Here is a 12490-nt window from a genome sequence, read left to right as displayed (position 1 = left end):
TAAATATTCTGATGCTGTTAACCACAGTGTATCTCCATGGAAGAGGATTTTCAATGCTAGTGGCCTTGAAGGCAAAATACAGAAACATCTTGAGTTGAGTGTTGAAACGGGTCTCGGTCTTAAATTGATGTATATTCAGTACAGCCAGACATCAAATCCACACGGGGCCAGTCACACAGAACACAGGGAGCTTCTGCTGATTTCTGATTATGCGTCTGAAGTTCGGCCGGCTCTGTGCTATAGTTTACACCGGAGGCGATATAAGCAGGGTCTCATTTATTTGAGTTAAGGATTCCCTGCGTCAATGAAAACTAAACAAAGTCTTGTTTTATTTTGTTTTGTCATGACTTGTTTAGCCTTGTGTTGTTTTGTCTTGTAATTTTGTTTTAAGGTTTCGACAGAGCCTTTGCTTTGCAGGGTTATTCTCTCTTCTGTTCTTAAGGATGAAGTAGGCCATCACATTTATTTTCAAGGTTTCCTCTCATTCCTCTCCAGGGAGGATTTAATCAATGCTTCTGTATCAAGCGCACTGGCTCAAATCTCGTGGTTAGGGCCATTATACAGACTGTGTCTCTACTAATAAATTGAATAGACATAGTGATGTCAGATTAGCAAATGGCCCTTTACAATGCAGAGCTGTGATCAGTCTCTCTCTCTCTCTCTCTCTCTCTCTCTCTCTCTCTCTGCCTCTCTCTATCACAGCCTCTTGAACATAAAAAGGCATTGTGCACTTTCTGACTTTGTCAGACTCCATTTCTTTATTACCTTTTCAGAAATTTAGTTTATCAGACTGTTGATTTTACAGTATTCAAACACAGAGATAATGGTAATGATGGAGAAAAAAAAAACAAAAAACATTTAACTTGAGGACTGTATATGTAATGCACCATAATGGTAACTACAATGCATTTGAAATACATTACATTCATAAATGCTGTTTCTTGATAATCATAACAACATGAAAAGTGGTTTAATGTGTCATATATTGTATAGCTTAGTAAATACCTTTATAGTTACTCAAATATTTAGTTAGATTTAGATGTAATTCATTTAAAAAAAATGGCCCAAAAGTACAGACTTTAGGTACATTTATTTTATGGTTTAAAGAGTCTTTATAATCAATTTGTAAAAGCAATAACTGCGGTATGCATACAAATCTGTGAACCCGATAATGTTAAAGTAGCTATCCAATGCACTTTACATACAAAGCTTTCTTTATAACAAATATACGCTGCAGACATTGTAACACAAATCTTCTAAAGTTCCCATCAAATGTGAATGAGTCCAGGTTGAGCTGATGCTAGAGAGAGTGGAGGCAGTTTAACAACAGTACAGCAGACAACTTTGACAAGTCTAATCATAAAATGTGTGCCTGTAGCACAGTGTGTACATTCAGAGTGATTTATGGTTGATCTGCAGTGCAGCGCCATGCAGAGGTTGTGGCATAATGTCTGATTGCTTGTGATCTTTGGAATGCCAAAGACAAGCATTGCTCTTAGAGTAAAGTTTTAAGCACAGTACTATCAATTCAATGTCCGACTATGTTTGGTACTACATTTGCAAAATGTTTTTTGCTTGAAAATGCATTAATGCAATGTATTTTGCAATTGCTTTTCAGTGTGACCTTTGTTGTGTTCACTGGGAATCCTAATGCGCCATTCAGAATTCAAATTATGTATGAGGCTGTATGTAAATCTGAATAGCTGGCATGCATATTTGAATGTAACCTACACTAAATTTTATGATTTATTTATTTTTTTTTAAGTTGATGTTATATGTCATTGGTGTCTTACCTCAGAAAACCACTTGTTAAACTGCTTTTAAAGGTTTAGTCATTTTAAAGGTTTTATGTTTTTTGTTTTGTTTTTTGAAGAAGTCTCATTAAGGGTTTTTTTTTTTTTTTTTGATCATTTTGATTGATTATTTATTTAAAAGTACAGTAATATTTGAAATATGATTACAATTTAAAATAACTGATTTCTATGCTGATATATTTTAAAATGTTATTCATGTGATGCCATTACTCATTAAAGGCATATAAGTCTTTATTGTTCATTTTGATCCATTTATTGCATTTATGTACTCCTTTGAGATGAGTTGGCACAAGAAGTCACACAGAACAGAATGAAATATTAGAATTTCAGATTAAATAAATTAGCCAATTGTATTTATTAAATGCTATTGAAAATATAATGAAAATAAAAACATTAGTACGTCTATAAAGTAAAGTTTGTGTGTAACTCATTTATATTTTAGGTGCTGTCAGTATATCAGCATTATACATTTTACTGTCTATGCAACTTTAAATGAACATAAATACTCAGGAAATCACGTTGACAAGTAAAATTCAAGTTTAGGCCAAAACATACTTTGTTCATCATTTTCATCGCACTGTGAACGTTCTTTATGTAGCCAAAGGGAAACGTATGAAGCAGCTCTCATGTGCCATGTGCTGTTGTGCTTCTGTTACTCTCGTCTGCTCTACTGAATGCAGTTGGACTTCTCTGAACTTGCACTGATTTCGAGTGAGCGTAAAACCAGCAAATGTCAGTGGACATTAATGAGACAGAGAGCATTGCTTCAGGAGATGAAAGAAAGGCCTGGACACCGCAGCGGCATCGTTGAGAACAAACGACCTGTGCTTTGCACTCCCAGCTATTGTTTTGGCCACACTGCTGTTACAGAAACATATGAGGGACTCACATCACATTTGATTAAGTGGCCTCATTAGTGTGTTAACTGAAGTTGTGTTTGGACTACAGTGATTCCTCCTAATCTAAATTCAGCATTATGGTGGCACAAATAACACTGTTAAGCTTTTGCAGCAGGAGGGAGATGCATGAGTCCAGATGCTTTAAATGTCTTGAATAACTCCCATCACAGGCCGGAGTGGATAAATGAGAAAAATACATGTTCCTCCTTCAGTTCAGCGTGATTTGCTTCCTCCCTTGCCTTCTCGAGCAAGAGGTCACCTAACATCTGCGACAAGGTTTTAATCGCTGTGTTAACTCAACATCACGCAATATGTTTCTCCAGTAATAGAATGTCTCGGCTAATCTCAACCGGCTGTTCACGGTTCCTGTTTATATCGACAGAGCCGTCTGATAGGTACCAGGCACTTAACAGAATCCTGGGAAGATCGCAGGTACTCCCCGATGCCGCGGAGAGACCTCACATGCTGAAACGGGGCAGTTCACGCGTTTCTTTTCATTGTGCACCTCTTCTGACCTCCATCTTTTTTCAATCCAAACAGACTGAAGCTGGCACTGCCATTATACTTTTTTACAGTGTGAAGTACAAAAAGCGTGCATAACCAGTGTTGCAATCATCGAGGCTACATGTTTGCGTTGGTTTTGTTAGGAAACACCCAGAAAAACTGTCAAACTGTAATTCCTCAGCACGAGTCTTGAGTCAAATGTTTTGCATAAACCACATTTCTACTCTCGAGGCTTAAAATTAACTGAACTCTCACTTCTTTTGACACAGAAGCCCTTTACTTCAAGAGTAAAAATAAGAGTAACCGTTTAACTTAATACAGAAAATTCAGATGCTCTAAAAAGTTTTCATACCTTTGGTTTATAATATCATGTGTTAAGCAGCACTCACTGCTTGTGGCAGTTTTGTCACAGTTATGAGTCTTTCAGTTGGGTGGATCCCACTGTGGTTGAACCCAAATGTCTAGTGAATGCAAAACAACTAAAGAATTTACAGTTTCGAGTTTTTGTCAAGACCAGTGTGCTGACAAACAAAAGACTACAAACTGTGACTGATTCTCAGGATGCAGCTCATGATTAGATCAGAAACCAAGGGCCAAATTTTAAAGAAGAAGTCCACTTGCAAAACAAAGATTCACATATAATGTACTCACCCCCTTGTCATCCAAGGTGTTCATGTCTTTCTTTCTTCAGTTGTAAAGAAATTATGTTTTTTGAGGAAAACATTTCTGCATTTTTCTCCATATAATGGACTGGTATTGTGCCCCGATTTTGAACTTCCTAAATCCCAAATGCGGTTGTAAACGATCCCAGCCAAGGAAGAAGGGCAAATTGCAAAATATCTAGCAAATTGTAAAAAAATACAATTTAAACACTTTTTAATCTCAAACGCTTGTCTTGCCTTTCTTTCCCTGAACTGACTCAAGACAGTTAGGGTATGTCGAAAAACTCCAATCGTGTTTTCTCCCTCAACTTCAAAAATCATTTCAAAATCATCCTACATCGCTGCAGAAGTACCGACCCAGTATTTGCAAAGTGAACATGCAAAGAAGATCAAACACCCTTAACAAAAAAGGTTAAACAGCAATATAGGACCATTTTGAAGTTGAGGGAGAACACGAGATGGGAGTTTTTCCACGCAGAGTAAGACAAGACGAGCGTTTGGCATTAAAAAAGTATGTAAATTGTATTATTTTTATTAAAATAACCGACCGTTACGCTAGATAAGACCCTTCTTTTTCGGCCGGGATCGTTTACAACCGCATTTAAAATCGGGGCATAATATCAGTCCATTATATGGAGAAAAATGCTGAAATGTGTTCCTCAAAAAACATAATTTCTTGATGACTGAAGACAGAAAGACATGGACATCTTGGATGACAAGGGGTGAGTATATTATATGTGAATCTTTGTTTTAGAAGTGGACTTCTCCTTTAAAAGGGTTATGAACTGCCCTTTTTTATTGTTTTGTACTGTTCTCGGAGGTCCCCTTATAGGGCCCTATTTTATCGATTTAGGCACATGGTCTAAAGCGCACGGCGCAGCTGCACTTAGGGCATGTCCGAATTCACTCTTGATATTTTAAGGACGGGAAAAACGGTCGGTGCGCCTGGCGCATGATCTAAAAGGGTTGTCCCTATTCTATTAGTGAGTTATGGGTGTGTTTTGGGTGTAACGTACATTGAACCAATCAGAGTCTCATCTCCCATTCCCTTTAAGAGCCAGTTGTGCTTGCGCCTGTTACGGGGAGAGAGAGGCGAGAGGCGAGCGGATCCACTTGCGAGCTTTTATTGGGACGAGACAAAGACATGGTCGTACAGGCAGGGTCAAACAACAATAGCAGACAGGTTTAAAGTAGGCGATGCACAATAGAAGTCCGTAAAACAGGCGAGAGTCGATCCGTGGCAAACGTAATCCGTAAGGGGCTGGGCTAGGAGAATAAACCAAAAAACAAGAGCGATAGTCCGAAAAGGCAGGCGGCAGTACAGTCGAGAACGGGGAGCCAGGCGAGGGGAATAAACACTGGGAACTAGGAACACGGGAACTAGGAAACGCTAAACAAAAGAACACAATAACGACTCACAATACTCCGTGGTTTGCATGGGGAAAGTCCGGGTTTTTATAGAGCTGCTGATTGGTCACATGAATAGACGCAATCAGCGTGATGCATGGCGGGAGATGTAGTCCGGGAGTGGTACAAGAGTCAGCGTGTAATGATGGGGTGAGAGTGACATCTGGTGGCGAGCGGACAGCGGGACACCGACCAGATTCGTGACATAGCCCCCCAAGGAGCGGCTTCCAGACGCTCTAAGGGAACAACAGTCCAGGGGAGTGGTGGGGTGGGAGCGAGACAGGGCAAGGGCTGGAGGGCCAGGTCCATGTGGGGGGCCCAGTGATTGAGGCAGGACCGACAGAGCAGGTACCCTCCAGGGCGGAGCCGGAGGCGGAGCAGGAGCCCTCCAGGGCGGAGGCGGAGGAGGAGCCCTCCAGGGCGGAGGCGGAGGCGGAGCAGGAGCCCTCCAGGGCGGAGGCGGATCAGGAGGCGCAGGAGCCCTCCAGGGCGGAGCCGAAGGCGGAGGAGGAGGTGCAGGAGCCCTCCAGGGCGGAGCCGGAGGCAGAGGAGGAGGCGCAGGAGCCCTCCAGGGCGGAGGGGGAGCAGGAGCCTTCCAGGGCGAGGGCGGAGGCGGAGCAGGAGCCCTCCAGGGCGGAGCCGAAGGCGGAGGAGGAGGCGCAGGAGCCCTCCAGGGCGGAGGCGGAGCAGGAGGCGCAGGAGCCCTCCAGGGCGGAACAGGAGGCGCCAGGGCCCTCCAGGGCTGAGAAGGAACCTGTGTCATGGACTGGGACCTGGGGAGAGCAGGGATAGAGGAGGCAGAGAGAATAAGGGGAGAAGCAGAGAGACCACAGGATAACGCCGCCTCCCTAGGAGGATCCACAGCCGAAGCTGACACCTCAGGAGGCATTGGCGCAGCTTCTCCAACAGGGAAGGCCTCCGGAGCAGACTTGAGACCAGACGGGACCTCCGGAGCAGACTTGAGACCAGACGGGACCTCCGGGACCTCTGGAGCAGACTTGAGACCGGACGGGACCTCTGGAGCAGACTTGAGACCAGACGGAACCTCTGGAGCAGACTTGAGACCAAGCGGGAGCTCTGGAGCAGGAAACCGCATTATGGCCTGGGACCTAGGAACAGCAGAGACAGAGGAGGCAGACAGAATAAGGGGAGAAGCAGAGAGGTTGTAGAGGGATGCCGCCTCCGTGGGAGGATCTACAGCCAAGGCTGACACCTCAGGAGGCATTGGCATGGCTTCTCCAAGTGAGGGGAGCTCTGGAGCAGATTTGAGATCAGACGGAAGCTTTGGAGCAGATTTGAGAACAGATGTGACCTCTGGAGTGTAATGTGCGGCCCACATACTGAGAATGGTGATCGTCATCACACTGGCCGACATAATGTGACTTGACTCTGGGCGGTCTCTGGGCTTGACTCTGGGCCGTCAGGCGGACGACGTGGCCGTCAGGCGGGACGTGGCTAGACTCTGGGCCGTCAGGCAGGGGACGTGGCTAGACTCTGGGCCGTCAGCAATAACTTGACCTGGCTCGTGAAGATCAGTTGTGGCTTGACCTGGTTCATGGAGATCGGCTGTGACTTGACCTGATTCGTGAAGATCAGTAGTGACCTGATTTGGCTCATGGAGATCAACGGTGACTTGACTTGGCTCATGGAGATCAGCAGTGACTTGATCTGACACGTGAAGACCAGCGGTGACTTGAACTGGCTTGTGAAGATCAATGACTTTACTTGACTCAGGAACCACGGCTGTGACGTTGCTTGACTCAGGAACGACCGCCTCAGGAAGGGCGGCCATGATGGGTGCAGACTCAGGAGCAGAAGACATGACGTGAACAGACTGTGACCTGACGGAGATGTCCTGAGCAGGCTGTGGCTTGACAGACGTGGTGTTAGCGGGCGCTGGCTTGACAGACGTGACGTTAGCGGGCGTTGGCTCGACGTTGCTGGACTTGGGAGCTTGACTGGACTTGGGAGCTTGACTGGACTTGGGAGCTTGACTGGACTTGGGAGCTTCAGCTGTAGCCTGACTTGACTCCGGAGCAGCGGCCGAAGCTTGACTTGGCTCTGGAACAACAGCGGTAACGTGACTTGACTCAGGAACAACATGGCTTGACTCAGGAACGACAGCTGTAGCGTGACTTGACTCGTGGAGAACGACTGTGACTTGGCTTGACTCGTGGGGAACAGCTGTGACCTGGCTTGACTCGTGGGGAACAGCTGTGACCTGGCTTGACTCGTGGGGCACAGCTGTGACCTGGCTTGACTCGTGGGGCACAGCTGTGACCTGGCTTGACTCGTGGGGCACAGCTGTGACCTGGCTTGACTCGTGGGGCACAGCTGTGACCTGGCTTGACTCGTGGGGCACAGCTGTGACCTGGCTTGACTCGTGGGGCACAGCTGTGACCTGGCTTGACTCGTGGGGCACAGCTGTGACCTGGCTTGGTGGGGCACAGCTGTGACCTGGCTTGACTCGTGGGGCACAGCTGTGACCTGGCTTGACTCGTGGGGCACAGCTGTGACCTGGCTTGACTCTGTGTCTTGACTTGACTCCGGGGTAGCCGCCGCGGCATGAAGGAGCGCCATTTTAGCTGCCCATACCGTCACTAGAGGTGTGTCCAGCACGTGGGCCATCATGACCACAGGTGGCGTCCGGGTGCTGACCACAGGTTCAGGAATGGCGGCCATCTTGTGGAGTGGCTTGGAGACGGCGGCCATCTTGTGCGGTGGCTCTGGCGTGGCAGCCATCTTGTGCGGTGGCTCTGGCGTGGCAGCCATCTTGTGCGGTGGCTCTGGCGTGGCAGCCATCTTGTCAGTGCTTGGCTCAGGAAAGATGGCGGTAACTTGACTTGAGATAGGGGTGATAGCTCTGACTTGACTTGACACAGGAAACACAACTGCAATTTGACTTGACTTGGAAACTTGACTTGACTCAGGAAACACAGCTGCAACTTGACTTGACTTGGAAACTTGACTTGACTCAGGAAATACAGCTGTACCTTGACTTGACTTGGAAACTCGACTTGACTCAGGAAATGCAGCTGTAACTCCATATAGCTCAGGTATGGCAGCTGTGACGTGACGGAGCTCTGTTTCCGCCGCCATCTTGTGACCGGGCTCCGCCGTCGCCGCCATCTTGTGAGCGCGCGCGCGCGCTGCCGCCATCTTGTGAACGGGCCCCGCTGTCGCCGCCATAGCTTGAGCGCGCTCCTGCACGGCCGCCATCTCACGAGCGATCCAGGCGGCAAACGTGTTCGTGGGATCGTGCTCCGGCATGACCGCCAATTTACGAGCGAGACGCGCGGTCGCCATTGCCGCGTTGTCGCGTTCCCTCTGCGCGACCCCCACGGTGCACGGCGAACCCACACACAACAGTGCAAAGTTCAAAAACGCCTCGAGCGACGAACGCGGACCCTCGCGTCTCAATTGTGTGCGGAGGGGCTGGTTCACGCCGTCGCAAAAAATCTCAATTTTTATACAGTCCGGGAGAGTGGAATGGTTTGATATAGAGAGAAACTCACGGGTGTATTGATCCAGTGTGTGTGATTTCTGTTTAATCCTGCAAAGAATTATGTCCGTGTCCATATCAGATGAATGTCCGGGGTGAAAGCTGCTGGATCCTGTGGAGACGGAGTATTCTGTTACGGGGAGAGAGAGGCGAGAGGCGAGCGGATCCACTTGCGAGCTTTTATTGGGACGAGACAAAGACATGGTCGTACAGGCAGGGTCAAACAACAATAGCAGACAGGTTTAAAGTAGGCGATGCACAATAGAAGTCCGTGAAACAGGCGAGAGTCGATCCGTGGCAAACGTAATCCGTAAGGGGCTGGGCTAGGAGAATAAACCAAAAAACAAGAGCGATAGTCCGAAAAGGCAGGCGGCAGTACAGTCGAGAACGGGGAGCCAGGCGAGGGGAATAAACACTGGGAACTAGGAACACGGGAACTAGGAAACGCTAAACAAAAGAACACAATAACGACTCACAATACTCCGTGGTTTGCATGGGGAAAGTCCGGGGTTTTTATAGAGCTGCTGATTGGTCACATGAATAGACGCAATCAGCGTGATGCATGGCGGGAGATGTAGTCCGGGGAGTGGTACAAGAGTCAGCGTGTAATGATGGGGTGAGAGTGACATCTGGTGGCGAGCGGACAGCGGGACACCGACCAGATTCGTGACAGCGCCATGGTGGATTCGTTATTTACTAGGGCTGCAACTAATGATTATTTTAATAATCGATTAATCGATGAATCGGATAAAAAACAAAAAACAAGAAAAACATTCATTTCCAACCCTTTATTGAAAAACAGAACTAAAATCTTTAGAAAGTGCACAAACATGTTGCTCCTTGAGCTGTTATAATAATAATAAAATAAAATAAAAATGGACTAACACAATTACTTATTACCATCATTGTAGTAAGCGCAGGGTTCATATTTACACCACATTTAAACACAGCTAAAGATGACCAAGTGCTATAAAAGAACTTTAAAATTAAATTAAAAAGTACAACACATACAAATATATTTGTCAATAATAACCTATATGGGACAAAGCACAGAATATACACTGCAAAAAATGCTTTTCTAACTTAGTAGTTTTGTCCTGTTTTCAGTCCAAATATCTAAAAAAATCTTAAATCAAGATACATTTACTAGACACATGAAATAGCATAAGAAATTATGTCTTGTTTTCTGAAAAAACACCTCAAAATTAAGTGATTGTTTGCTTAAAACAAGCAAAATTATCTGCCAATGGGGTAAGAAAAATAATCTTAATGAGATATAATCTCAAACAGAAGTTTTAAGCATCACTTAATTTTCTCATGCCATTTTCTTGTCAAGTAATCTTGATTTAAGATTTTTTAGATATTTGGACTGGAAACGAGACAAAATTACTAAGTAAGAAAAGCTTTTTTTGCAGTGTAGCTATACATGACAACAGACTAAAAAATGAATGGTCCAAAAAAAGGCAAGTGAATAAAAACATGTCTTTAGTCTTGCAATGCAAAGTGCAAAGTAACTGTCAGTCTAATCAAAGGATTATAGCGCGAGCGATCTAAAATCTTTGGTTTTTAGCTGTTAAGTAAACTGTCATATCAGCAAAAAACTTAAAACATACAGCTCCGGGTAACCCGCGATAGACACCAAACGTTTCTCCTCTCCATCACTGCGGTCTCCGGACTTTTTAAGCGTCTGTAAAACTTTCGTCACCACAACAGAAGGTGCTCAGAGCGCTCCGGCAAAAATGCGAGGCGCAGCAGGCGGTTAAAACGCGAGGCGCCCGCGGCGCATAAACAGCGCGCATAACGCTCACTGCCTATAGAAAACAATTAAAAAAGGCGCCTCTCTACCTTTCTTTCCTCTACCTCCGCTCGTTTTTTTTTTATTTTTGCTACGCGCTGTCTATGAGGCGCCGAACTCTGCTAGCATCAGTGCGCGAGAGAGACCGAGTGTGTTCACTCCGCTCCGCGCTCAACTAAAGTTTTTTTTTTTTTTTTAATAACCAAATTTCATAATCGATTCGTGACACAACGAATCGATTATGAAATTCGTTGCCAACTCTTTTAGTAATCGATTTTTATCGATTTAATCGATTCGTTGTTGCAGCCCTATTATTTACACAGGGACATTTGCTGAACGCTACTCCAGAGAGCAGGGCCGGCACCAAGGGGGGGCATTCACGGGCCGAGCCCCCTCAAATGAGTTACTGTACACCCCCTTTCTATCCTCTCCCCTCCTTGCTGAACGTGATCGTTTTTGAAAGCGAAACCAAAAAAAAAACAGCTTGCATAAGAAAGCGATTGACTATTCGTTATGGCATGTAGGCATTTTTATATTTATGTACACAATAATAATCTTTTACATTGTAATTCTTTCATTTTTAATATTTGGCATGTTTGTGAGCTGCTGCGCGTCCCTGTGTGTGTAATAAGCGAAGTGTATCTGCATTGTACACCTGCCTATAGGCGCACATTACTAACGCTCTCTTTAAATAACAAAACAAATATTGCACCGTTGACTTTAGACCAGGTTTCAGTTGGTTCGCACCAGGTTTGCAGTCTATTTCAGTTGCCTCAAAATAGCAACGCTCCAACAGTCCACCTGAACACACCTCATTTTCAGACCAGCACGCCCACGGGCGCAGAAATGGGCGCAAATGCATTTGCTATTTAAACAACGTGGTGTAGGACATGAAAATAATAACTGTGTCAGGCTGAAACTAGCAATAAACACTCGAGTCACACCTGGCGCCGCGTTGCACCAGGTGCATGATAGGGCCCATAATGTTATCAATCATCAGAACGCTCTGTTTGAATAGGCGTGGCGGATTTTAGACTTGGAAGTAAACGCCCACTGCTATGATTGGCCAACAGTTGTGTATTTTTGACTGCCTACATCCCACATAGATTGTCGCTGCTGTGATTTAGGTTAAAAACACATAAATTCTCAGTACATATCAAACGATCTGTAGTGAGCACGTAATAAAAAACAGTTACTCACACGTGTGTGCTGCGACATTACTGTCGGATTCAATATAGCTGGCACAGGATTGTCTTTTAGTTTCAATCTTTCTGAGAATCCCGTCAAATTGAGCCTTGTTTGTAAACAAATCCGCAGTAAAATGAAGCGAACAAAGGACCAAGGTCTTAGTGGCTTGGTCTGGAACTTCATTAAAAATAAAGTTTATCCACTCTTTCCCAATGTCAGGATTAGGGAATAGAAGGCATTGCAAAGACTTCTTGTCTTTGGAGCCATATTTATTGCTTGATTTCTGTGTAGACCTGCATTTGTCTCTCTCATTATGCAGACTACATGTGTGAATTGGTGGGCGGGGCTAAACAGGCAGCAATGTAGAAGCGAGTGTTGCTCTACCTCTGCAGAGGCAGTGTTTAAGCGCACTGTTATGTCATAGAGTGGCACATTTCACAACAAGTCATTTTTGGAAAACTGGCTTCAATATGAGCTGTTTTTAGACTAACAAGAAAGTTTTGAGTTCTTATAGTACAGTGATCTCTTTTGTGTCAAAATTTTGGTTTCTCCGTTCATGACTGCTTTAACTGCTTGCACCAGCGCAAACACTCTTTTGGCATTAAAAAAACAGACAGACAGACAGATAAAAGTAGGGATGCACCGAAACGTATCGGCCGAAATGCTTGCGCGTTTTGTCAGTAAAGCCGGTTCTGTAATCAGCGGTAAATGCCATCAGG

The 12490-nt window shown here is 45.2% G+C and overlaps 1 protein-coding gene across 1 annotated transcript in view; it reads left to right on the top strand.

Annotated features, from left to right (window-relative positions):
* The window catches only part of LOC127165710 (astrotactin-2-like), a 565932-nt gene that overhangs the window by 525831 nt on the left and 27611 nt on the right, over nucleotides 1-12490 (top strand).

This window comes from Labeo rohita, chromosome 5 (assembly GCF_022985175.1).
Source record: "Labeo rohita strain BAU-BD-2019 chromosome 5, IGBB_LRoh.1.0, whole genome shotgun sequence".
NCBI lineage: Eukaryota > Metazoa > Chordata > Actinopteri > Cypriniformes > Cyprinidae > Labeo > Labeo rohita.
Note: the sequence above shows the minus strand (reverse complement) of the source record. Positions and strands in the feature narration are given on the sequence as shown.